The sequence below is a fragment of the Chelonoidis abingdonii genome, chromosome 2 (genome assembly GCF_003597395.2).
Source record: "Chelonoidis abingdonii isolate Lonesome George chromosome 2, CheloAbing_2.0, whole genome shotgun sequence".
Classification (NCBI taxonomy): Eukaryota; Metazoa; Chordata; order Testudines; family Testudinidae; genus Chelonoidis; species Chelonoidis abingdonii.
The window spans coordinates 241,832,480-241,859,116 of NC_133770.1; the positions used below are offsets into that span (position 1 = coordinate 241,832,480).

General features: G+C 42.5%; 1 protein-coding gene across 3 annotated transcripts in view; it reads right to left on the reverse strand.

The window, feature by feature from the left end:
* Positions 1 to 26,207, reverse strand: part of NCOA2 (nuclear receptor coactivator 2) — a 293,779-nt gene extending 267,572 nt beyond the window's left edge. For 2 of the 3 annotated variants that reach the window (XM_032794449.2, XM_075063070.1), the window contains exons 1-2: positions 26,018 to 26,207; positions 2,240 to 2,323 (exon numbers count right to left, since the gene is read on the reverse strand). The gene's annotated coding sequence lies outside the window, so the exon portion shown is untranslated. The remainder of the gene's footprint in view (positions 1 to 2,239; positions 2,324 to 26,017) is intronic. The other variant, XM_075063071.1, reaches the window with a different exon arrangement.
* Positions 26,208 to 26,637: the final 430 nt, after the last annotated feature.

Below are 26,637 nucleotides of genomic sequence, written 5' to 3' on the forward strand. Positions count from 1 at the left end.
TTTGCTATTCACAGGGTTTTTTTAAAAACAATAAATTTAACACTTCAATAACTGATCTTCTTTGATTTTACAGAGATGTCAAATATTAAATGTATGGTATCACAATCATTTCCACATCACAAAAAAACAGAAAGGTCAATGCCCATTACCAATGGCTGGAAACTGATCAATGGGATGCACCCGTCTAATCTTAACAGAAGATCGCTGCTCAGAGTTTCAAATAAAGGTGAAAGGCCCTGTGGTCACTGTCAATATGCCCTGCAGAAAATTTCTTTCCTGACCCCCGATTAGACAATCATATTAACCCTGTTTGTGTGAAAATCACTATAGGGCTAAACATCTAATTCAACCTTCATATACCACTGGTGTACAAGTAATTATTTATTTTTCCTTGAATACTAGTAAACCAGATTTTCCTACTACCAAGAACAGAATTCTGATCATACTTGGAAAAAAAACACAACTTGTCACTTATTTTTAATGTCCAAGAATGGTCATGTGTTCTTCTACTGCCTCGTTTGAATTTTTTTTTCACCTAAATCTCTGTACATATATCCTACAATAAGATCCTCATATACTCCTCTTCAAACGTTTAATTAAAGCACAGCAAAGATTCTTTATACCTTTGATCAATTAGTAGACTTTACTTTATTCCAATTTATTATACATCTTCTCCAGAATTTGTATATCCCTCTGGAAATAAGGTGCTCATAAATGGTGGCAACACCACGTATATAAATTATGCTACCATAAAGCTTTTTATGAACTGCAAAATACCAAACATACTTTAAGTTTTTCACTTACTAATTGTTTTGATTTTTGAAATGAGGAAAAGCACTACTCAAGATGTTTAGGAAAAAAGATGTATTACAGAATCTTCTCTTTCCTGTCTATAGAGACACTGTGATCTGCATATTACAACTATGCACATCAAATTAATAATGAGATTCCTAGAAACACACAGTTTAAGTTCTGCATTCTGTGTGCAATTTGTGGTACAATAGTTTAAATTAAGAAAGACACGTTAATATATGTTTATACGATGTAACTGAATATCAGATTATGAACTTTCACTGAATGAGTCTGAATTAAGAATTATTCTAATAAAAGACTAAATAAAGAGTTTAAAAAAGCAAAAAAAGGTAGCATACAATGCCATTTAGTCTTTGCATATTTTAATCTTTGTGGTATTTTTCATGGATTGACAATAAAGAAAAGTGGATTTTGTTGTTTTTTTTTTCTTGCTCTCCAAAATTTGCTTAATATAACTGTAAAAGATGAAAAGATACTCGACACAGATATACATATTTTAGCGCGTAATTTTTCAATGTTTTTCGAACTGCTACACACATTAAGAACCCTGTTACTTAGCGTAACTACCTACCTGCATACTTAAATATGTGCAAGTCTCAAAAATGCACATTTACAATTAGTCTTCAGTAACTCATTCTACAACACATTAAAGGAAATATATTCTCTTGAGAATCCTGAAAGGGATCTCACACAAAAAGAAAAAATCTCTAGATTTTATACAGACTTTCTAAATTAGTATGGAGTACCTTTTTTACATTAAACGAGCCTAAAATAAAATATAGTATTTATCTTCTGCTTCTAAGTTTTGTTAAACTACAAAATTATCATCAGTTTAAAACAAGCTACAGGAGGTCTCTTTTTACTCACTCTCAATAGTATTACCCCTTCTCATGAATGGATTCAGACAGATATATCATTCCTGAGCAATTCGTTGTTTGGTTGTCATTATGTTTGTTTCAGCCACAATGTAAGTAGTTTATTAGTGCTGATAGAAGGAAAGAGTTCTATTTTTGCCACACAACCTTTACTACAAGAAAGACCACACATTTGGAAAGTAAGAAGTCCTTCAGCTAGATGATAAAAGTATTTATTTGGTTTAATCTTAAAATATACTATTCCTTGAGCAGCTTCAGCTTATATTTGTTTACTTTCTTTCCTAACACAGAACCTAATCCTGGATCATATGCTCTTGTGAGTAGTCCTTACATGAGCAGTCCAGACAAAAAATATTTTCACAAAATGAGCCTTTGAAATTTTCTTCTCTTACTCGCATTGTATTAATTAGTTTGTATGTTATCTAAGACAGGTGTTTTTGTGTGTGTGTGCGCCTTAAACATTCATATCAAAACTCTTTACTTGATCATCAAATTCTCTACTGAAGGAGCTAGAACAGTATTTAAACGTATATAGTTTATAGATAACTCACCAAGACTCAGTGAGGCAGTCAAATCAGTTCTGTAGGTCATGTGTGTTTGGGTGAGCTTCAGTACTCAGATACATCTCAAGTGTGCTATAAACAAAAGTAAAAGAGAAATGTTAGTCTTTTTGAATAGAGAAATTGAAATTATATTACTATTGCAGTATGTTTAACATAATGTACTGATCATTAACTGAGAAAGTGAGCATTATAAACTTTGCAGTACAATATCTGATTCAGAGATCACTCTATAATCCTGTGCAGCTGTCTGAATTACTCCATATATACACCATTCTCTTTACAGGAATTACTGTTGACTGCATGCAAACCCATGGTGATAGCAACTAATAGGTTAAAATTAATTTGAATCATGTGTATTTTATTTTCTGTGAAAATAAGTCCAGGATAACCAAGATTCTCAACTAGCTGCTCCTCACATATATCAGAACTCTAATCCTTTCTTAAAAATCAGAACCTGAAGCAGTTTACCAAATCAGTGTAGAAAATCTCCATGACAACTACTGCTTCCTTTATTTGTTGGTCTGATTTGCTTTTTAAACAAAATTAGTGTCTAAATCTCTAAAAATAGGAATTATTATAAAAAAGCCTTGAGGCAATATTAAAAACTTAAACTTCATGAAAATTATATCCACTTTCATTAAATTCAGTTCTTCTCCACTCTTCAAAGTCCACTTTAAAGCAAACATTTCTGGTCTGAGTGACGGAAGCATTAGAGTTAGCCAACAAATGAAAAAACATTTGCAGTAGCCTTTAGATTCCAGGAGAACAGAGGACAAGCATCTCTGTACCAAAGCAGTGCCCACTCTTTCAGAGGAGCTGCAATATTCTTCTTGGAGTGCTTGCTCAGGTCTATGGATGGAGCCCCACTTTGGGAAGGCTAAACCCCAGCTCCGCCTCTTCCACTCACACCCCCCACCACCAGAGTCCCAAGATCCCCTTATCCCTCCCATGGCTGGAGCCCCGAGGCCCCCTGCCGTGCCCCCCGCAGCCCAAGCCTGAAACCCCCTCCCCGCCCCCTCCATTGCTACAGTCCCAGGACCCCCTGCCTCTCCTTCCCCTCCCCTCCCCTCCCCTGCCCATGGCAAGAGCTGGCCGAGTCAGGCTTCCGACCCCCACAACCAGCTGCCCCATGAAAATTCAATAACCCCTATAAACAGATTCTGTTTGAGGCCAGATGGAATTTGTACCACCAAACAACTACCAAAGAAAACATTTACACAATATATCCTTATTTCTCATTCTGACTGACAAGAAAACAGAAGTATGAAATTAAGCTGCAACCTATATTTAAGACTTATGTAACACCCTCTCCCTGCAAGCCACCAAAAAAAAAAAAAAGTGTTGAGGAAAATGGTATTTAGGCCGTAGGAAGAATTACATCTTGATGATGGTCCTATGCACCTTATATATCTTTCAAAATAAACTTAACTTTTTACACTCAGAAGTGGCATATCACCAGTATGGCCTTCTTAGAAGCTATCACCAAGAATAGATGACAATCTGGACAATACGTTTACATGCACTGCAATTAATTTAGTAGGTGTTTTGGATATGTATATTTCCACTACAGCATTTAAAAAGCATGTTGGGTAACTAGAGACACATATGTGGTATTTAAGTTGTCTCATTCTGCTTAAGTAAAAGTTTGGTTTGATTTAATTATCTGTACCCTGTTTTATAGTGACAGCTAATACAACTAGGGGAGGAGATGGTTCAGAAGATTGGTGCACAAGATCATAGACTTAGGACTGGAAGGGACCTCAAGAGGTTATCGAGTCCAGTCCCTGCCCTATGGCAGGCAAATACTGTCTAGACCATCCTGATAGACATTTTCTAACCTACTCTTAAATATCTCCAGAGATGGAGATTCCACAACGTCCCTAGGCGATTTATTCCAGTGTTTAACTACCTGACAGGAACTTTTTCCTAATGTCCAACCTAAGTCTGCTTGCTTCAGTTTAAGCGCATTGCTTCTGTTCTATCATTAGAGGCTAAGGTGAACAAGTTTTCTCCTCTCTGATGACACCTTTTAGAGTACCTGAAACTGCTATCATGTCCCCTCTCAGTCTTCTCTTTTCCAAACTAAATACCCAGTTCTTTCAGTCTTCCTTCGTAGGTCATGTTCTCAAGACCTTTAATATTCTTGTTGCTCTTTCTGGACCCTCTCAATTTCTCCACATCTTTCTTGAAATGCGGTGCCAGAACTGGACACAATACTCCAGTTGAGGCTAACCAGCGCAGAGTAGAGCGAAGAATGATTCTCATGTCTTGTTTCAACACACACTGTTAATGCATCCAGAATCATGTTTGCTTTTTTTGCAACAGTATCACACTGTTGACTCATATTTAGCTTGTGGTCCACTATGACCCCTAGATCTCTTTCTGCATTCTCTTCTAGACAGTTCTTTCTCATTCTGTATGTGCGAAACTGATTGTTCCTTCCTAAGCGGAGCACTTTGCATTTGTCTTTATTGAACTCCATCCGGTTTACCTCAGACCATTTCTACAATTTGTCTAGATCATTTTGAATTTTGACCTGTCCTCCAAAGCAGTTGCAATCCCTCCCAGTTTGGCATATCCGCAAACTTAATAAGCGTACTTTCTATGCCAACATGTAAGTCGTGATGAAGATATTGAACAGAGCCGGTCCAAAACAGACCCATGCGAACCCCACTTGTTATACCTTTCCAGCAGGATTGGGAGCCATTAATAACTACTCTCTGAGTACTGTTATCCAGCCAGTTATGCACCCACCTTATAGTAGCCCCATCTAAATTGTATTGTAAAATGACTTTAATGTTTAAACATTTGAAAAATATTATCAAACGCCTACAATCCAGAGGCAGTTAGCAAAGTTTAGTCTGTCCCTAACAAGGCAGGTCCAGGGACACTACCACAGCTCCAGTCAAGAAGTTCAGCTCCAGTCATCAACCACTGAGAAAGCAGAAAAGAGTGCTGGATGCTGTCCCTAGAACGTAGTTGGGAAACTCCATTTTTCATAGAAGTCGTTTCATCTGACGGTTGTCTCTGTAGCCAGAAGGATGGTGTAAGTAGAGGAGGCTATCTTTTCCACCTTCCCTTGAACACTATCACCGATCAGTCTCTTGATTTTTGTAGGGGATGAGGTCTGCTACTCTAATTCTCTTCCCCGCTTCCTAGCTGCTACAAGGTGTGGGTGGGGGAATACAAGGGAATGTTCTCCACTAATCACCTCCTCGAAAGTCATTTTTGGGTCGTCTTCGCTTTTTTTAATAGATCCATAGCCATCTTCTGCTGCTGCTCATAGCAAAGTGAAATTAACCTGATTCTTGACAACTTCACTGCAGCCCATGTGGTTTCAAACAGCAGCAGTGGATCTGACCAGTATTTATTAAATTAAATCTGTCCCACTTTGCAAAGTTATGAGAAATAGCAGAGGCATGGGAACTGTCTGTCTGAAGACTATGACTAGGGTGACCAGACAGCAAATGTGAAAAATCGGGACAGAGAGTGGGGGTAATAGGAGCCTATATAAGAAAAAGGCCCAACAATCAGTACATCTGGTCACCCTAACTATCACAGCACTTGATGGAAAGGGTCACAATGGGAAGGTTATCATCACAACTTAAATTCCGTAGAAACTAGTCACTTTGGGGCATTCAAGATAATTGAAAAAATATGGAATTAGTTAATTTTAATGAAAAGTGTCAGATAGGTGTAGAGCCTGAAATTCTCTTGTTGGCCAGAGAATAGGTACTATATGAACATATTTGCACCAACTCACTCTCCCAATGTGTCTCAACTGTAACATGGGTTGTTGGGGAGAAAATTTCTCAGAGGGAGAGAGTAGTTTAGCATCTCTGCATGTCCATTCCTTGATTTAGATACTGAATTGCAAACAAAGATGCCACTGTCAATTGTGGTGATGGTCCTTGAGACGTGGAAACTCGTCTCAAGAAAACCAGATAGTAACCACCCAATTTATATCAAACAAGTGACTCATCAGCTCTTAAATTTGAATTCAGTGTTTGTATTATGATAGTTCTCAAAGGCAACAATCAGGATCAGGGCCCCTTTGTGCTATTATTTGTGCTCCCACAGTACTAGATGCTGTATAGACACAGCACAAGACGACAGGCTAGGTACTGTATAAAACACATGAATAGACAGCATCTGCCCTGAAGACCTTACAGTCTAAGAACAGTGGTAAACTTTCAGTCATTAGTCAGGGCTGTATTTGAACTAGAGGTGAAAGATACCATGACGACTGGGCAGAGGGACTCAGTAGGACATCTAGTTATCCCAGGGAAACCTGTTTAAAGCTAAACAGGAAAACAAAATATAGCTTATATATCCCAGGTATAGCCAATATTACACATTTTTATCCTTTCCATGCACAATGCAATCACAATGGAACATCATTACACACCAAGCACATATGGCAGTGGTGAAGGTGCATTATCCCCCAATGTCTGTAGTAGGTGACCCATCAGTTAAACAATTAACATCAAACTTAATTAAGAACAAGACAGTGAATGACTATCCCTCTCAGAGATACACCCAGAAGAGATCCCCATCTTGAGTGGGCAAGAGAAGAGAATTAAATATTTATATCTTTGGCCATATACATTTAGTCTTCAGACTCTTGCAACATGACCACTAAAAGCAACATACTTTGACTGTACTTTCCAGATATATGCAAAGATGAGCAATCAAAGGAATACCAAACAGCAGAACTGTAGCAAGATAAATGAATACCTTCAGCCTCGATTACAAATTCTCTACCTCTTTACATCAAAACAACCCTCCATTATGTAAATAAAAAAACAAACAGCAAAACGTGAGCATGTTTGCATTGCAAATGCCAGCAGACATATGTAAAACAACAAAAAATTAAAACAAAACTAGGTAATTAGAGCTACAGTATCGTTACAGTAATTAAAGAATCAATAGGTCAGTCCTCCAAAAAAAAAAACAAAAAAAAAACCTAACATTTTGGCACTAAAAAATTAAAACATTATAGTCCTGACTTTAATAGTTACAAGAAAAAAGACTGAATTAAAGTGAACTTTCATACTGGAGAATACTTTCAACAAAGTTTTGAAATAATTAAAAAAATAAGTCTATTTACCTATAGCATTCTGATAACCTTTTCCTTGTCAGATAATTTGTGCTGGAGACTCTGATATGAAAACAACAGGTGAGCTAGCCTTTTATCTCTAAAGATGCAAGTTTAATTTTGTGCATCAAGTGTAACAAGTAAAATGATTTTGATGGTCTACATGCAAATATTTGTGGACATATCTGTACAGCATAACATAAGCACTCAGCACGTCTTGAAATTTCTGGGGAAAGGTCCAAAGACAGGCATAATAGAGGTGCTACAGGGCAAAAACGGGAGAGCTGTGTAGACAAGCTTGCACATATCTCCCCATTAGCTAGACAGTATTGTCAGTCTCTCACTTCCATGAGTACTAAGAATACATCCTCTTGCAATATTTTTTAAAAGCGCTTTTCTCTTCACAGGCCCACTTTTACCTCATCCTGCTGTTGTGATAATGATGAATCTGTTAGCTGGTGAGAACATCCATGACAAAAAGTAAGTGGAAAAATATATTAAACTTATATGCAGACCAAGATTCTCTCTGAACATCTGATTTAAAAACAAGTACCTCCAATATCATTAGTAGGAAATTGATAACTGACACACTAAACTGCTTTTTGTGGGAGTGTTTAAAATTAAAATGTAGTACACACTAGAGGTGCCATATTGACAGCACCAAAATACTAAGTCCTATATTCACACACAGCAGAAATACAGCATGTTCATATGTGCGAGCTACCATAACATATGCCTTAACTCCTAATAGGCAAGAAATTATTTCAGTCTCCATAAACTTTCTTCAATCCTGGACTTCACCAATGAACCAGTCACTAAGAGTGCCAACTCTGATATCCCCACTTAAAATCCCACCAAGAGCAACGTTTTACACTCAGTAAAGAATCATCAGAATAACTAATTCAGTCTCCAACACATACGGATGTGTTCTATCCAGCAACTTAAAGGTGAAAAGGCTCTGTGTGCTAGTTACTTTTAAATTTTCAGTTTGGTGTACAGTGTAAATTTTTTTTCCTTCATGGTTCACACTGTTCTTTTTCCATCCACATGCATTTAGATACTGTAACCATAAGAATGTGCAATTCCGTGGTTTCCATACCTTCAGACCCACATTCTGAGTCTTACCGCTGTTGCTTGGCTCAATTAATATGCAAATGCTAAATAAATAAATTGCTGCTCATAAGATATGTAAATTCATACCATGTTCTGAAGTTCCCTAACAGAGGATCATGTCATCTGTACTATGTAGGACTTATGAATAAATCAGCATCTTTAATACTGATTTGCTCTTTGATTTATGATCTTTAAACTCTTTCCGTTATATTTATATATAAATATATATTTAATATTTTGGAGTATTATTTTAGCACAATATAAACTATCTGTTCCACAGAACAAGTTTAATAATATACAAAAAATATAATTAGACATTGCAGAGGTTATGTTTTTAACCTAAAAATACACATAAAAAGGCTTTTCAGAACAAAAATTGTCTGAGTTCACTTAAGAAATAGTAACATTTTCTGTCACTCATAATTGTCAAAATGAGAACAAAGCAAAAGTAAGATCAGCTAGTGATTATACTAATAAAAGATTTTGTTATAGAAGTCATTTAAGGAAATTCAAGACTGTCATGCAGTGGTATCATTTTATTTCTAAAGGGAAAAAATGGTGTAATGTTAGTATGTTATGTGGCTTTAAACATTTAAATTAATTTATTTTAAGCTTTAAAAAAGCAATAATGCATTTTTCAAAGGAATCTCTGCCAAAATGACTTTAAAAAAAATCTATTTTTAAGAGAGTTTTGTGTAAATCTTAATTCTAATGGCATGTAATATATTAAAAAATAATCTGAAAAAAAAAGACATAGCTGTGAACAAAAATTATACATGCTAGAATCTGTGCATATTCAATAGCTATTTTTCAAGCCCTCCACTATCTCATAATAACAACCACCAACAAAATTACTTGAGTGAGTATACTCATGGGAGTAACATTGGATAATAAGTATTTGCAGGGATCCAGCCCTTGGTCCATAAAGGATAACTTCCTCAAATTAATTCTTTTTGACCTTGCAAAAACTGTCCAAGACTGCCTGAAAATGGACACAACAGCTAAAAACCTGCATTTTTTTTAATCTTGCATACCAAATTTTTCAAAGTACATAGGATGTGATTTTACATGTCACATTTCTGCCTGATGTGACTGTAAACAGCTAAGCGACTGAATCATTAAATATAGGGTGTGTTTGTGCAATGGAAATAGCTTTGACAAACCATTAACTGTAGTGAAATGAGTAGACAGCTAATAAAATACAACTACTGTTGAAACAAATATGAATTATCTTTTATCCACACAGTACTCCATTTTACCACTTGCTAAGATACTATTTACATCTACTAAAAATACTGTTTTAATGCACATCAAGTGTTCTGATAATTGTATTATCCGCTGTTAAATCTGCAAGCTATTTGCTACCCTAAGCTTCATTATCTTGATATCTTTTTAAAAGTCAAAGAATTCTTCTGTAAGACTGCAATTCCCAAGAAGAGAAACGCTCAGATCGTGTCTGCAAGCACACAATGGAATCACAGCTGACGATGCACATCTTTTTCTGGATGTCTCCATATGCTCAAGAGTTTTTTCTCGCTCTCCACCCCCCCAGCTATGTATTAAGTGACTTACTATCCGCCAACAGGAGCACAGTTGCCAACTTTCACACGGTAGCTAAGCACCCCAACTTTCACAATAAGCCAAAAATCAGGCTAATCACATTTCAAAACAAGGCCAAAACAAGCCAATCCCTAAGAACCCCAACACTATGTAACTAGATCCCCCTGGCATGCAGTCTGGGATTATGGTGAACCAGCTGTGTACTCCCTCACTCTCTCCCCCCTTGTCCCTGCTTGCCAGGAGCTGATCAAAAAAAAGAAGTAACAAGCTATAAGCCAACCAAGCTACAAGCCAAAAACTAGCCAACAAGCAACTCACAAGCCAATTAAGCCAAAAACAAGCCCAATTTCAGCATGTGTGTGTGTGTGTAGCATGTCTGATTAAGAGTATTGAAAATAGCATAGTGAAGAGAGAAATGCACCAAATTCTGCAACTACTACATTGAGACTTGATTTTATTTTTATTTTATTGTTTTGAGAAACCAATGACAGTAAAAGCATTAAGTAAAGAAGAACATGACAAACGTGACTTTGATCCAACCATTCTTTTCATTAATCAATGCAGAAAAATAAAGAAAATTTGTTTTTTATTTCAATTTCCTCAGAAAATAAAGAAAATTTGTTTTTTATTTCAATTTAGCAAACACTGATTTTAAAAAATGAATGAACAGAGTTTCCTCAGGGCTCAGATTTGAGCAACCCCTACAGTCTCAAGGATTTTCATGGAGGATTCTTGCATGTGCTCCAGTTTAGCGCAGTACCAGAGCTTCTGTCAATAAGCCAGTGACATCATCAACAAATGAAAAGAGCAGAAGACAGTGGGCATTGTAGTAGCAGCTGTCTTTCTAAATGACTTTGTTATTGCTGCAGACTAACTTGTGCTCACTGCAGATAGAGCAGAGCCTGTTCCGTTTAATTTTAAAGTTAGGGGGAAGTTGTGAATATCAAGACTATAGACAGTTTAAAATCTACCTACCTTTCTCCATAGAACTTCACAGCCTGTTTATGAAGCACACTCTGAATCACAAGTAGTGATAAAAACAAACACTATTCTTTAATAATTCCCTTTTGAGTCTATAGGATTAGGGTAATTAGTATGCTACACTAGATCTGGACAAATCCTAGCAACCTCTCACTTTCCTGTGCGCAACTGATCTTTGACTATTTTCTCCTTATATATTATGGATCTAAGTTTAACAGCTTTGTTTCCAACTACATTCTCTTATCCATCAGCATCATGCCTATAAAAAAAAAAATACCAACCACTCCTTCCTCAAATACCTGAGTTTCAGGGACAGAAGATGGCAGCACAGTGTACTAACGAACCCAAAGGGATTTTCAAATTGCCTTTTTACAAAAGGGCCTTCATAGAGTGCGAAGGCAGTCATGCAACATTAGGACTATACAGATTCCTTTCTTTGTCAAATAAAGGCAAAGTCTAACCTAAAGCTTCAGAAAATAGGAAGTTGAGGGTTCCTCAAGGTTTTTACTTGAAGTGAACAAGCAACCACAATAATAAATAGTATAATCCATAAAATGATTAGGCCACGTTTCACCCCACATTAATAAATAACTCACTTATTTAAATATTTATGAGATTGGAGAGAAGATACTTACTTTTTTTAAACAAAGTTCTCTTCTAAACATTTCTGTGGTTTGACTCCCTTTATAAGGGCTTGTGAATGAGACCTTACATCACCAAGATTGGGTGCACTGACATTAAAGACACTATGGCACTCTTCATAAACAGCAATTTGCCACATAATCTTTGGCCAAGTTTCCTCTTCTCTCTGCTCGCCCACTAACATGCGGAATATTGTGAATTAATCCCTACGATCCACTCACGGGAATGGGAGTGGGGAAGGGTGGCAGTACCTTGTATTATATACATATGCACTCCCTGTGTGTGATACCTTCACCGTAGTCCATCAGCCAAAAGCTGTGCAAGTAGGGCAATAGCACAATCTAATTTTGGTCGAATGACTGACTGCTTGCCATTCAGATTGGTCATGAAAATCTACACAGCTGTGTACACATAAGACGACAACAGAAAATCCTTGAGGATAATAGGCTCAATCTAGGATTGCCAATCTTCCAGGATTTTCCTGGAGATTCCAGGAATTAAAGATTAATATTCAATTAAAATATTATGTCATGTGATGAAACCTCCAGGAATATGTCCCATCAGAATTGGCAACCCTAACTCAATCTGACATTATCTGGAGCTGGTGCTAGCCCATAAAGGCCCCTAAGCAGTAATATTTTTCCCCACCCCTGCACAAAACACACTAAAAAAAAAAGTGAATAGTGGCCCCCTTGAGCTGCTTGGGGCCATAAGCAATTGCTTAGTCTGCTTATGCCTAGCGCCAGCTCTGACATCATCAATGATGTCAAACATGGACACTTCAAAAAAAAGTTGGCCAATGCATCAGACCAGCAATCATTCCAAACTGTTGGGATTGCCTCTCAATATGTTTCCCACCTCTGCCATCAAGTGGGAAACAACCAGGAAATCAGCTGGCTAGAGCTAATTTTATAAGGAGTTCAGCAGATAAAAATCCAAAGATAAAACAAATGACGACAGTCTTCAGAGACAGTAGTAACACAAAACAAAAGCAAAACAACTTTCAGGTAAAAACGTTTCTTTCATTTGAGCAGACTCAGATAAGGAAAATCTCTGACTGTTTCTCTACTTGGACAATACTGTATTGCTATAGCTCTCGACATAATTGTGTAGCTAGAGCCAAACCTCGGAATGTCATGAAATTTTGCTAGCCCAGAATAAAAATCTACTTGTCTGTCTCTTACCAGAAAGAAGAGACAAAACATCCATAGGACAATGATACTTTTTTTTTTGGATGGGTGAATAAAGAATTTAACTTTGGCAAATAGAACTTTTTAATAGCTGAATTGCATATACGTAGAGGGGCGTTTATCTGTATGCATACTTTGGATAAAGTTAAATATATTAACGTGCTGAGCATCTGCTATCATTATTACTTGGTGCTTGCTAGCAATCTTGTTGATTTTTAAACAAACAATTTCTAAGACTCCAATAACCTTAAACAGTCTTCTTGCCTATGGTAAGAGTGAGCTGAACTTATAAATACACTTATCCTTCTCTGTAAAGAGAACCATATGATTTCTGTGCTAGAGAGAAATATTCAGGCCCATGAGTAGTTGGCCACATAGAGACCAGGCTCCAATTATACCTCACACAGGATTCTTTGGAAAGCAGAGGTACGAGGAGGCTCTACATTAGCTCACATGGTCCCCTAGGGAACAAACGGAGTTGGGTTTAAACACACACTTGAGTCCTCCATGCAGCGGGGAGGAACTAGATACCAACCCCCTATCAGACCCTTCCAAATACATTGGGGCTCAGGTGGCTGAGTGAACATGGGGGATATATCGCCTCCTCCTCCCTCCCCCCACCCACAGGGGCCCAGAGGCAAGGACAGTAGAACACAGCACAGGATATAATGCTACCAACTGCTACTATCAAAATTTGTTACCAGTAGCAATTACTAAATCTAGGTCATCTTTTTGTTGCCCTGCCACAATTTGCTGCCTCTGCCTTTCCTCATCCTCTATTCCAGGGGTAGCAAACTCCGATGTTTCAGGGCAACCCAGTCACAATTTACTACCATTTTAAAATGTCTATTTTAAATTTGGACATAAATAAAATGGTATTTTTGTCATTTGCAAGAGCATTTTACAGAGTTAAACCGCACGGCTACTGTACATAAAACCCTAAAGAAAAAGTATTGCTTTTTTTTTATTCGTCTTTTTGCATTATAGATTAGAAACCGCCTGGCCGACATTAACAAAACATTTAACATATACAAAACACAAACTAGTGTAAAGTATTGTAAAAAGGTATTTGAAATACTTATGAATATCTTTTAACAAAAGTTATTAGGCAGAAAATCTACCATTCTTCCTTATACAGACTCTTCCCCCATTATCACTGTTACACATATTGATCAAGTTTTCAAAACAAAATTTTCACTTCACTGCTTTGGCACAAACATATGAGTCTATTCCCCTTGGATTGTCTTCCAAAGACATTTTCTCAGGCCTTTTCCTCACTGCTAAAACTGAGTGCTTTCTCCTTACTCAGCACATTTCCCTCAGAATCCCCTCCATCCAGACCTCAGTTACCTCTTGTTAAATAAAATCACCTTTAGCAGTGAGGAAAAGGCCTAAGTGATAGATTCACAAAGGGACTTGAGCACTGATCACTCGGTATCACAACACCTAGTGTTTAGGCACCAAGAAAGTCACATGAACACCACTGCAATTCACAAATCCTGAGTTAGGTGCCTAACCCCTTATACAATGAATGGGGAGAGAGAGGCACCTCAGAGTGGGACCCCAAAAGCCTGCTCACTACGCAGGAAGCTGCCTAAGACAGCCAATGGGAGATGCTGACCAGAGGAGGATGCTAAACTCCACCCCCTCACCACCTTCAGAGCCTAAGTCCCTGCTGCAAATAGACACCTAGCTCTGCCTGGTGAGCCAAGAATGAGAGCCCCTCTCCTGGAGTTAGGTGGCTTAAGTGCCTAACCGGTTTCTTGAGAAAATGAGCTAGGCAGGTGCCTAACTCCACACAAAACAGCTGGAGGAGGAAGAGGAGCCCACCTTGTACTTCTAGACCAATGGTTACAGCACATACCTGGAATGTGGGAAACTCCTGTTCAAATCTTGGAATTGAACCTGAGTCCACATCCCAGGCAAGTTCTCTATTGATCTAGAAGTTATAAGGAAGATGATGGCACCGTGTCTTCCTCCTCCTTCTCGTGTCAGATTCTGAATGGGAGCTGATCCAGTACACAGCCTCTGAGAACACCTGCCCAGATCGGGCCTGACAAGCAAGATATGCATAGCCCAACCCTCCTCTTCTCTTATTCATGAATCACTCTGGGGCTTAAGTTTGATATTGGCATCGTAAGGAAGCCGGTGCATGCTCAGAGGCAGGAACTTAAGTTTTAGCCTGAATATGTAGGTGCTGAGTTTAGGCACCTAAAGAGTTTGGGGAATTGCAGGGGAGCCTAAAATTGAGACTTAGAGCTAAGTTTCAATAAAAAAGGAACAAAGAGGACCGGGAATTACAGACCAGTAGGCCTAAAATGTCAATACCTGGAAAGATACTGGAACAAAATTATTAAGCAATCAATTTGTAGGTACCTAGAGAATAATAGGATTATAATGAATAACCTGCATGGATTTGTCAGGAACAAATCATGCCAAACTGACCAAATTTCCTTGACAGGCTTAAAAACCTAGCAGATAAGGGGAAGCAGTAGATATGATATATCTTGATTTTAGTTAGGCTTTTGGCAGTCCCACACAACCGATCCATAAGCTAACTAGGGAAATGTGGTCTAAATGAAATTGCTATAAAGTGGGTGCGTGACTGGTTGAAAAAACATGCTCAAAAAATCACGATCAATGGTTCACTGTCAAACTCCAAGGGCATATCTAGGGGTTCCTGAGTCTGGTACTATTCAATATTTTCATTAATGACTTAGATAATGGAGTGGAGAGTATGCTTATAAAGTTTGATGATGACACCAAGCTGGGAGGGGCTGCAAGCACTTTGAAGGGCAGGACTGGAATTCAAATGACCTTTACAAACTGGAGAATTAGTCTGAAACCAATAAGATAAAATTCAATAAAGACAAGTGCAAAGTACTACACTTACGAAGGAATAATCAAACACACAACTATAAAATGAGGAATAACTGGCATATTAACAGGAGTGTTATATGTAAGGCATGGGAAGTAATTGTCCTAATCTACTCGGCACTGGTGAGGCCTCATCTAGAGTGCTGTGTCTAATTCTGGACACCACACTTTAGACCGGGGTCTCAAACTCAATTTACCTTAGGGCCAGTGCCAGCCCGCAAATCCTCCCAGCGGGCCAATAATGTCACTCATGCCACCCAGAACCCACCCCCCAAAGCTCCACCTCCCAAAAAAACTTCACCCACCACCTGCCTAAGGTTCTGGGAGGAAGTTTGCATGGAGGAGGTGGTCTGGGGTAGAGGATTGGGGTGCAGGCTCTAGGAGGGAGTTTGGGTGCAGAAGGTGAGAGGTTGGGTGTGGGAGGGGGTCAGAGTGCAAGCTCTGGGCTGAGACAGGGGAGTTTGGGTGCTGGGTGCAGACTCTGGGCTGGGGCAGGGGGTGGGGGTACAGAAGCGGGGAGGGGATGCAGGCTCTGGGAGGGAGTTTGGAGGCAGAAGGGGGTATCTAGGCGCAGGCTCTGGGAGGGGGTTGGGGTGTGGTGCTTACCTAGGGCTCCAAGGTGGGGGAGGCCGAGGGGCCTCCATGCGCTGCTGCCCCCAGGCACCGCCCCCACAGCTTCCCATTGGCCACAGGGGCGCTCAGAGCGGGGGCAGCACACAGGGGCGGGAGAGGGGAGCACCCTGGGGCAGCAGGTGGTGCCAAGGGAGAGACCTGCCCCAAAACTGCTGGAGCCCCGCAGACCACATTGGGGAGGTTTGCTGTCTGCAGATGGCTGGAGGGGCACGAGTTTCAGACCCCTGCTTTAGACACTTATGGACAAATTGGAGAGAGTTCAAAGGAGAGCAACAAAAGTGATAAAAGGTTAAAAAAAAACCTCATCTATGAGGAAAGATTAAAAACTGGGCATGTGTAGTCTTGAGAAAAGAATACTGAGGTGGAACCTGTTAACAGTTTTCAAACATGTTAAGGGCTTTTATAAAGAAGACTGCGAACAATTGTTTTCCATGTCCTCTGAAGATCAGACAAGAAATAATGAGCTTAATCTGTAGCAGGGAGATTTAGGTTAGATATTAAGAAAAAACTAATTATAAGGGTAGTTATAATCTGAAATAGGTTTCCAAGGGAGATTGTGGCATCTCCATCATTGGAGGTTTTTAACAGGTTGGAAAAACACCAGTCAGGGATACTCTAGGTTTACTTCCTACTGCCTCAGCACAAGGGGCTAGATTCTCAAGAGGTCCTCTCCAGCCCTACGTTTCTATCATTCTATAATGTGGCTATAATATACCACACACATGCCCAGCTTCTTCAGATGTTCATAAGAATTTCAGCATCCTCCTCCTTTTCAAAATTTCTCAGTGTTGTCAGCAAAACCATCCCTCACAGTGCGCACATGCATTCTTTTGCACTGATCAGTCACTGATGTCACAGGGCTGTCATCAGCAGATATATTTATAACATTTCCCCCTTTTGAGATCGGATTACCTCAGCTATAAGGTGAGTAAACAGAGAGTGATCTGCCAAGCAGCTTTCCTACAATGAAAACATCCCATACAGCTTCACAAATACAGAGCATGTCTAGCAACTGCCACTCCCTATTTGTGGATGTTTCTGGGTCAGGTGATCAGCCCTGCACAATGCAAGTGTGCTGAGACACAACATCACAATGTTCTAAGTGAGCTGAAAACACTTGTTGCAACTTATCATACAGTGGCACACCTTTTGGGGTATCGCAATAATGGACTGATTAATACTACCATCATAATGCAAAAAAGATGTAAACACAACAAATGCTGTGTTTATAAGTTAAATTTTCCTGGGAGAACATGAGTAGTACAAGATAAGGTTTATATAACATGTGTGGTTAGCAAGCAGGTAGAGCCCAAGATCAAAGAGGAATCTTCACAGTTAAAGCACCAAATACATGGCTCAATTGGTTAATTCTAATGGGACTCTGATCCTCACTATGAGTACAGTAATGCATACAATGTACAGCTAGGCCAATACTCTTATGTGTGCACAACAGGATCTACTATGACACTATCGGGCCTTCAATCTCCTGCTCATGAAAGATGTCCTGACCAGTCCAGGACAAAAAGAAGGAGCAAGATCATCTAAAAACTTCACCTTAAACCATTAATTGAAATTTTGTCAGGCCAAAAGTAATAAAGGAAATTGATGGGGGGAAAGCCTCTTAATTCCTTTAGTTTAGAATGCTGTAATTGATTTTCCATGACACTCACACAAATGTGGGGCTGCAGACATTCAGACACTAATACATTTGATGGCAAAGGAACAGTGTTAGCCACACAATCAGTATCAGAGTTGTCAAGCTATGAATAATAATAGATAATTTAACATCTTAGTCAGCACTACAGCCTGTGTACTTAGTGTTAAGAAAATGTGTGTTTTTGCCATCAGATAACTACCGTGCATTAGCTATCCCCCTGTAAAAACAGTGGAGACAAGGCACTTTAGTTTCTCCAAAAAGCAACAAATGTCAGATTTTTAAAAGGTATTTAGGAGGGCTGTCAAGTGATTAAAAAAATTAATTGCAATTAATCTCACTGTTAAACAATAACAGAATATCATTTATTTCAATATTTTTGGATGTTTTCTACATTTTCAAATATATTGAATTCAATTACAACACAGAATACAAAGCATACAGTGCTCACTTTACAATTATTTTTGATTACAAGTGTTTGCACTGTAAAAAAAACAAAATAGTATTTTTCAATTCACTAGTACTATAATGGAATCTCTTTATCATGAAAGTTGAACTTAGAAATGTAGAATTATGTACAAAAAAACTTCATTCAAAAATAAAACAATATAAAATTTTAGAAGCGGTAAGTCCACTCAGTCCTACTTCTTGTTCAGCCAATCGCTCAGACAAACAAGTTTGTTTATATTTGCAGGAGATAATGCTGCCCGCTTTTGTTTACAATGTCATCTGAAAGTGATAACAGGCGTTCTCATGGCACTGTTGTAGCCAGTGTCGCAAGATATTTACAAGCCAGATGCGCTAAAGATTTATATGTCCCTTTATGCTTCAACTACCATTCCAGCGGGACATGCGTCCATGCTGATGATAGGTTCTGCTTCATAACAATCCAAAGCAGTGCAGAGCAATGCATGTTCATATTCATTATCATCTGAGTCAGATGCCACGAGCAGATTTTTTTTTTTTTGATGGTGGTGGTTCGGGTTCTGTAGTTTCTATGTTGGAGTGCTGCTCTTTTAAGACTTCTGAAAGCATGCTCCACACCCCGTCCCTCTCAGATTTTGGAAGGCACTTCAGATTCTTAAACCTTGCATGGAGTGCTGTAGCTATCATTAGAAACCTCACATTGGTACCTTCTTTGCATTGTCAAATCTGCAGTGAAAGTGTTCTTAAAATGAACAACATGTGCAGGGTTATCATCCAGGACTGTTACAACATGAAATATACAGCAGAATGCAGGTAAAAGAGAGCAGGGGACATACAATACTCCCCCAAGGAGTTCTGTCACAAATTTAATTAATGCATTTTTTTTTTTTTTAAAACGAGTGTCAGCAGCATGGAAGCATGTCCTCTGGAATGGTGGCCGAAGCATGAAGGGGCATACAAATGTTTTGCATATCTGGCACGTAAATGACAATGCAGCTACAACAGTGCCATGTAAATGCCTGTTCTCACTTTCAGGTGACATTTGAAATAAGAAGAGGGCAGCATTATCTCCTGTAAATGTAAACAAACCTGTTTGTCAGAGGCCTTGGCTACACTTGCAAGTTGCAGCGCTGGTGAGGGGGTTACAGCGCTGCAAGTTACTCGGTGTCCAGACTTACAAAGCTCAGCCAGCGCTGCAACTCCCTGTCTGCAGCGCTGGCTGTACTCCTGGTCTGCTACGGGTGTAGCGAATCCAGCGCTGGTATCAGGTGGGACACTCACCACGCTGTAATTGGCCTCCAGGGGTATTAGGAGGTATCCCAGCATACCTTTCAGACTCTCTGGTCATTGTTTCACACTCCACTGCCCTGGCTCAGGTGACCCCACGTTTAAATGCCTGGGAATTTTAAAAAAATCCCCTTCCTGTTTGCCTCAGCGAGGCATGGAGTGCAATCAATCAATCAGTGACCATGCCTCCACGCCCCAAACGAGCCCCAGCATGGAGCACTGCCGAGCTGCAGGATCTCATCAGTGTTTGGGGTGAGGAGCTGTGCAGGCACAGCTGCGCTCCAGCCGTAGAAAATTATGATACCTACAGCCAGATATCAAAGTTCAATGCATACAGGAGGCTATGACGGGACGCGATGCAATGCAGGGTTAAGGTAAAGGAGCTGCGGAGTGCCTACTGCAAAGCAGTCAGGAAACCACCGCTCAGGTCTGCTGCCCCACACCTGTCGTAGTTTTACAAGGAGCTGGATGCGATACTTGGATGTAACCCCACTGCCAATCCGAGGACACGGTGGACAGTTCAGAGCCTGGAGAGGAGGGGGTAGTGGTGTAGAGGAACCGAGAGGAGGCTACTGAGGTGTTTGGAGACTCCCAGGAATCATGCAGCCAGGAGCTATTTTCCAGCCAGGAAGAAGCTAGCCAGTCGCAGCCGCTGGACTTGGTAGTGAGGAACCAGCAGAGGAGCCTGTTCCGGTAAGAAGCTTTTATTATAAGGATGCAAATGTTTTGGGGGGGGGCTATGGATGCCTGCAGCATGTCTACTATGTGGAATAGCGCCATTGATTTGGTCTATCACATCGCGGTAATCTGCCTCTGTAATCTCTTTCAAAAGTTTCAGCCAGAGCATGTGCAAATGCGCTTCAGCAAGTTTATAGGAGAGCCATGTGGTCCTTGTCCCAGTCAGGCTAACGCATGTCCGCGCCATTGTGCTGTGAGGATGGGGGAGCATTGCTGCACACAGGCAAGCTGCGTAGGGACCACCGGCGCGAATTCACATAGCTGTAGAAGAGCCTCCCGTCTCTCTCAGGTGACCCAGAGCAGCGAAGAGATATCGGGGAGGTTAAATTCTGTGGAAAATGCAGGGATACTGTTAAGTGCTATTTCCCTGTAGCTCTTGCTTTCCACAAGTCACAGAAACCCATGGATTCCAGAGTCAAGCAGCCCCCCCTTCCCAGGTGAGCCGCGTGTGCAAGATGGCTCTGAGGAGTACCTGCTGTGGCAGATGTGGGTGTAGGGTTCAGTGCTATTTCCCTGTAGCTGCTCTTTGCTCTCCACAAGTCCACAGAAACCATGGATTCAGAATCAAGCAGCCCCCCCTTCCCCAGGTGAGCACGTGTGGGGAAACTCACCATCTTCTCTCTGCAGCTGCGGCCTCTCTGTGCTATGCTCGCAATGTGTAAATGATGCTACAAATAGTCTAAAAAAACAATACAGGCTCAGCTGTATTAAAAGTTTATCTGTGTGTTTTTTTTTAAAGTGACCTTGGATACTGCTCCATCAGCGCAGACTTCTGAAAAACTACGAACTTAAGAAAAAAACCAAGGAAGAATAAGGAGGAGCTGGTGAAAGCAGTTATGAATCTGTATTCCACAGATAATAAAAACTTCCAAGACTGGAGGAAAAGGAAGAGCATGAAAAAGGAACAGGCTGCCAAGAGAGAAAGGAAAAGGCTGCCAAGAGAAAGGAAATGGCTACCAGAGAAGCACAGATCGGCTGCTAAGCATCCTGAACGCCCACACAGACCTCATGCAGTCAACGCTAGACATGCAGGCAGAGCACTACCTGCCTTCCTCACCCCATCCCAAAGCTCAACCATTGTGCCCCACTGTTTCCTCAAACACCCTTCTCCAGCATCCTGGTTCTTACCACCACCAGCTGCCCCCAACACCCATACGTTCACCTAACAGCCCTGGAAACTACGACCCTTACCCTATGCACTCAACCCCCATCACCATGCAGCATATTAATCTGAAGTGCAGCAGGCATTGCAGAGCACTCAAGGAAGGACATATTCAAACTCTGACTTTACTGCTCATCACCCTACCCCCCTGCCTGTTTTTATGTACTGTATTTTTATAAAGGATTTCTTGTCTCTTTAAAACAGTTTTTATTATTACAAAAAGTGTAACATACTGTACCACTAGTGAAAAATAAGCACTGCAAATCACTGCCACACTGCACTTAACTGCTGTGGAAGCACCCAACATTACTGTTGGCTTTCAGCCTCAAATTGCTCCTTTAAGGCATCCCTATCCTTGAAGCACTGTGCTGGGCCTCTCTAGTAGCCCTGCTCTCTGGCTGTGCAAATTCAGCCTCCAGGCGTTTGACCTCGGAGGTCCATTCGTCACTGAAGGTTTCACCCTTCCCTTCACAAATATTATGGAGATACAGCACGCGGTTATAATCGCTGGGATGCTGCTTTTCCCCCACGTCTAGCTTCCCATAGAGAGACTTCTCCATCTCCCCTTTAACGGCCCAAAAGCACACTCCACAGTCATTCTGCACCGGCTCAGCCTGTAGTTGAACCGGTCCTTGCTCCTGTCAAGCTTCCCTGTATACGGTTTCATGAGCCAAGGCATTAACGGGTAAGCAGGGTCTCCAAGGATCACAATGGGCATTTCGACGTCCCCCACTGTGATCTTCCTGTCTGGGAAAAAAGTCCCTGCCTGCAGCTTCCTGAACAGGCCACTGTTCCGAAAGATGCGTGCATCATGCACCTTTCCAGGCCATCCTGTGTAAATGTCAGTGAAACGCCCACGGTGATCCACAAGCGCCTGGAGAACCATAGAGAGAAATACCCCTTCCGATTAACGTACTCGGATGCCAGGTGGGGTGGTGCCAGAATAGGAATATGCGTCCCATCTATTGCCCCTCCACAGTTAGGGAAACCCATTTGGCAAAGCCATCCACAGAATGTCCTGCACATTCCCCAGAGTCACGGTTCTTCTTAGCAGGATGCGATTAATGGCCCTGCAAACTTGCATCACCACTATTCCAACGGGTCGACTTCCCACTCCAAACTGGTTTGCGACCGATCGTAGCTGTCTGGAGTTGCCAGCTTCCAGACTGCAATAGCCCCGCTTCTCCACTGACAGGGCAGCTCTCAGTCTCGTGTGTCCTTGCGCTGCAGGGTTGGGGCGAGCTCAGCACACAGTCCATGAAAGTGGCTTTTCTCATCCCTAAAGTTCTGCAGCCACTGATCGTCATCCCAGACTTGCATGACGATGTGATCCCACCACTCAGTGCTTGTTTCCCGAGCCCAAAGGCGGCGTTCCACGGTGCTGAGCACGTCCGTTACTGCCACAAGCAATTTAGTGTCAGGCGCGTCAGCCGAATCTATTTCATCATCTGAGCTCTCCTCACTGTCACTTTGGAGCATAAGGAATAGCTCAACTGCCAGACGTGATGTGCTGGCAACATTCATCAGCAAAGTCCTCAGCAGCTCGGGCTCCATTTCTTACTGAAATCACGCGGCAGACTCACAATGGCACCAAACGGCTGAAAAGGGAAGCGATGCAGCACGGGTCGTTGGAACAGGAAGCGGAATGACCCGCACCCTTCCGTCCCCTTCCCACAACCCACAGCGCCAAAATGGGACGAGGTGCTCTGTGGGATAGCTGCCCCACAATGCACCACTCACAACAGCGCTGCAAATGCTGCAAATGTGGACACACTGCAGCGCTGGTCGCTGTCAGTGTGGACACACTGCAGCGCTGGCCCTACACAGCTGTACGACCACAGCTGTAACTACCAGCGCTGCAAAAATGTAAGTGTAGCCATACCCTTAGAGATTGGTTGAATAAGAAGTAGGATTGAGTGGACTTGTAGGCTCTGACAGATTTACATTGAGGTGGGGGGGTTTGAGTGCCGTTAGGTAAGGGAAAAAAAATCTATATTTGTAAGTTGCAATTTCACGACAAAGGAATTGCACTATATTACTTATATGAGGTGAATTGAAAAATACTATGTCTTATTTTTACACTGCAAATATTTGTAATCAAAAATACACTTTGTATTCTGCGTTGCAATTTAAATCAATATATATGAAAATGTAGAAAAACATCCAAAATATTTAATAAATTTCAATTGGTATTCTATTGTTTAACAGTGCAATTTAAACTGTGATTGTGATTATTTTAACAGCAATTAATTTTTGAGTTAATCGTGTGAATTAACTGCAATTAATTGATCGCCCTAGTATTTAGGCAACTAGTGGGATTTTCAAACGCATCTAGATGCTTCCAACCTGTAAAAATCTGGTCTGTAGTGACTAACTGGTAACCAAGTTCTACACAAAAACGGTGATTCATGAAAGAGGACAAGAGTGCTGGATAGATAGGCTAAACAACATTGATAAAAGCAATCCCCATTGTTAGATTAAAGGAACACAGGATTTCAGCACAGGAAATCAGTCGGCACTGATGTCATATGACCCAAAGAATAAACTTGTGTATTAAAAAAAACCCCAAAATTTAGAATTAAGAGCTGTCACAATACAAACAGGAAGTGCTATAGTAGAAAAACTGTGATATGATTACTGAAGCTACTAGTTACTATTAATACTTTAAATGATTAGTTATTAAAAACATCATGCCATGTATCTCCACTATGTTAAAGAACATAAATGAGGAAATAAAGAGAGAAATAAAAACATTTTAAACAACTTAAAGGAGTGAAACTCTATTTATAGTGTATTCCAAGGAAAAATCAGAACAGCAGATAAAACAAACCTGTGAATTGATATGAGGTTTTATTGAGCCATAAAAACTAATAAATGATTCCTTTAACACTAAGAACATATATGACAATTATAATTTGTAAGTGAGTGGAGATAGGTCAATGTAAAATATTTCATTGAATCAAGTCTCTTTTGGCAGCTCAATACAGCATATCACAGACAGAAGTGCTGCCCGGTTGGCATCACTGGACAGAATATGACTTTAGGAGCACAGCCCTAGGCAGCCAGATCTAAGACGGCTCCTCCTCGGGGGAAAATGCCGCCCCCCACATCACTTTTTTTTGGCAGCAACCCGGGACTTTCCCTCTGCCACCGCCTGAACCCCGGTCCCTACCGCACACCCCTCCCCTACCCCCTCATCCCTCCCCTGCCTCCAGCTGTCTGACCGGCCTGTGCATTCCATTGGGCCCCCTGCATAGACTCCTCCCCTCGCAGGAATAGTGTGGAGCCAACGGCTTCAGCAGCTGTTAGTGCGCATGCTCAGTACTTCCAACGCAGCAAATCCAGAAGGGGGCAACAGTTTGTAACCTGATACCGGCCCCCCGCGCGCGCACCCGGGGTCCCGGCAAGCGGTGGGAGGAGGCCACTCTCGTGTCACCTTCCCCCACCGCTCGGCCCGCGCGCTACGAGACACCTTCCGCCCCGCCACGATAGTGCTGCCCACGGCTGTGGCAAGCCGAAGCAGCAGACGCCGTCATCGCCTCCTCCCCCATCCCCACCCTCGGCGAGCGCCCCGCCCCCCGAGCGGCACCCGCGGAGCCCCGACCCTGCGATCCCCATCCCCCGGGGCGGCGGCGCACACAGCACTGCGGCGGCCGGGAGTCCCGGGGCGTAGGCGGCCGCAGGGCAGGGGCCAGACGGCCGGGAGGGGGCCCCGGCTTCACGCGCCCGCGCACAGAAAGTTAAAGAGAAGTAAAGTTGCCCGTGGCCGGGCGCGCAGCGCTGGGAACGGGGGGAGGGACGCAGCCGCCCCCAGCCCCGTTACCCTCGGGGGAGGGGGGAACAACGACAGTTTCCCTGCCGCTCACACACACCCCAACCCCAGCCGGCGGCGGCGAACAGTCCGCTGTCCCCCGCACTGCCCCAAGGCACCCCCCTGTCTGGGGGGGTCGAACAGTCCCGTCCTAGACCCCCTCCGCCGCCCGGGAAACAGCAGCCGCCGTCCCCGCCCCCGAGCTCAGCCAGGAAAGGGGACACGCCCCCTCCTCCCCAGGGGAGCTGCCCCCACTGCACCCTGCATCCTCAGCAAAGGGGGACTAATCGCCCCCATTTCTACTGAGGGGGCAAACCGCCCCCCCCCGCTTGACCACTGCACCCCGCTGGCTGGACGCGAAGCTAACTCCGCTGCGACACCCGCAGCCCCCCAACTCATCTCTCCCTTCGCTGCGGAGGGGGAGCAGCCGCCCCCTCCCCCTGCCATCAGCTGCCTTTCTGTGCCTCCCCTGCCACCATTGCCCGAGCTGCGACGGGTCCCCGAGCTTACACAACTCGGCTGGGAGGCAGCGGCGGGCAGCCCCCCGCGCTCCGCCACAACCCGGCCAAGGGGGCGGCATACGGGAGTGATTACCGGGGTCAGTCATGTCTCCAGCTGCCGCGAGCGCTGACCTTCGCTTTGCAAGATAAAGCTGTGGCTGCGGCCGCCATGTTCCCGTTTTAATAACTGGCTGCTTGTTTATTTCAATGGAGAGAGACCCTCCCACAACTCCCCCTCCGCCTCCCCCCGCTAGCCGGAGAGGAGGAGGGGCGGGAAGCGCTGCAGCCAGGCGCAGTCCGTCCCTCCCACTTCCCCCGGCGTGGCGGCGGCGGCGCTGCTATTTGCCGAGGCTCCCTGGCTTCCAGCGACGAGGAAACTTCTTCCCTGCGCTGCTGCTTTCCATGAAATACCGCGGGCTCTTGTGGCCCTGCTCTGGAAGGGACAGCGCGAACGGGGGCTGCCCAGCGCGCCTAGGTGAGGCGGGGGAAATGGCCCATTGAAACCTACGCAGCCCTGGAAGAAGCCCCTCAGCCGCCGGCCGTGGAGCTGTGTCTGTGGCCCTTGGCCAGCGTCCTCCTCCTCAAGGAGTGTCTTCCCCAGTCGCTGAGACTTGAGACTCCGCGCCGGTTTATACGGCCCAGTGTTCGCCACAAGGAGGGTGCAGCCCTCGCTCGTATCTCCGCACCACACAAAAACAAAGCGCGCCGGGTGCG